This window comes from Callorhinus ursinus, unplaced genomic scaffold (assembly GCF_003265705.2).
Source record: "Callorhinus ursinus isolate GAN/ISIS: 27379988/994484 unplaced genomic scaffold, GSC_fseal_2.0 scaffold77, whole genome shotgun sequence".
Lineage (NCBI taxonomy): Eukaryota > Metazoa > Chordata > Mammalia > Carnivora > Otariidae > Callorhinus > Callorhinus ursinus.
This window is the reverse complement of record NW_027397139.1, coordinates 1458617-1459705: the sequence shown is the minus strand read 5'-3', so window position 1 is coordinate 1459705 and position 1089 is coordinate 1458617. Positions and strand designations below refer to the sequence as shown.

The window sequence follows — 1089 nt, the reverse complement described above, 5'->3', positions numbered from 1 at the left end:
TCGGCTGTGTGTGTGTGTTACCATCCTATCCACTTCACAGGGGAGACTGAGGCCCAGCGAGGTTCCAGTGAGGCGTGGGGCCCAGCTGAGCTTGGAACCGTGGTGTTAGGGACTGCCTCGTGTTAGGGAACTCGGGGGCGCGCACTTAACTACCCGGTGGGCCTTGCCGATTTGCAAAGTTTTGTTGATTGTGATGGGAATAAATTTGGCTTTTGCGGGGGGGGCAGAGGAGGGACGCTTGCTGCGTGACTTTTTATTTCTCCAGTTCTTAGTTCTCCTGTTTTGCAAAAGGGGTTGCACCAGAGCTGTTTCCCACGTCAGGACTTAATGAACTGGGGAACTCTGCGTCCAAGTTCCGGCCACCGGTCTCGAACCCCTTTCCCGTGCCTCCAGGGCCTGGTGCTGATGTTGTGCTGGGTCTCACGTACTCAGTTGCAGCCTGATAACCGGGGCGGGGCCCGGGCCCTGATTGGCATTCGCGTCAGCCAGTCCGCGCCTCGGGCTCACCCCGTAAGCCAATGCTCACTTGCTCCCGTGCGGTCGTTGGGCGGTCCCCGAGGCGCCCTTGTCAATCCGAGGCCCAGCCACCGTCGGGTTGGTAGCGGCTCCCTTGGCTGGCGTGCGCCGCTTCCAATGAAAACGGAGCCGGTCAGCGGGCACGTGGGTGGGCGCCGGCGTGTCCCGACCGGTCAGCCAATGGGGAGGGGAGGCCAGCCCCTGCGCCCCCCCAATCGAGGCGCGCGGGGGGCGGGCCGTGAGATGTTGATGGACCCGGTGGAGGGGAGGGGCGGAGCTGTCAGCGACAGCCAATGGGCGCGCGGGCGTGGGCTCGGGGGCCAATGGCAGCCAGGGCGGAGCTGGCGCGCGGCCTCATAAGCCCCGCCCGGGGCGCCCGCGGAGGGCTCGGCCGCCAGCGACCGAGCGGGGCCCGGCCCGAGCGGGGCCTGGGGGTGCGACGCCGAGGGCGGGGGAGCGCGCGCCGCTGCTCCGGACCGGGCCGCGCGCGCCGCCTCAGGTGAGCCCGCGGGGAGGCGGCCGCCGCGTCCAAGCTCTGGCCCCGCCGCCGCCACCGCCGCCGCAGCCGCCGCC

The 1089-nt window shown here is 68.8% G+C and overlaps 1 protein-coding gene across 3 annotated transcripts in view; it reads left to right on the top strand.

The window, feature by feature from the left end:
- Positions 1-899: 899 nt before the first annotated feature.
- The window catches only part of KDM4B (lysine demethylase 4B), a 132845-nt gene continuing 132655 nt past the window's right edge, over positions 900-1089 (top strand). For all 3 annotated transcript variants that reach the window (XM_073887231.1, XM_025861517.2, XM_073887230.1), the window contains exon 1: positions 900-1015. The gene's annotated coding sequence lies outside the window, so the exon portion shown is untranslated. The remainder of the gene's footprint in view (positions 1016-1089) is intronic.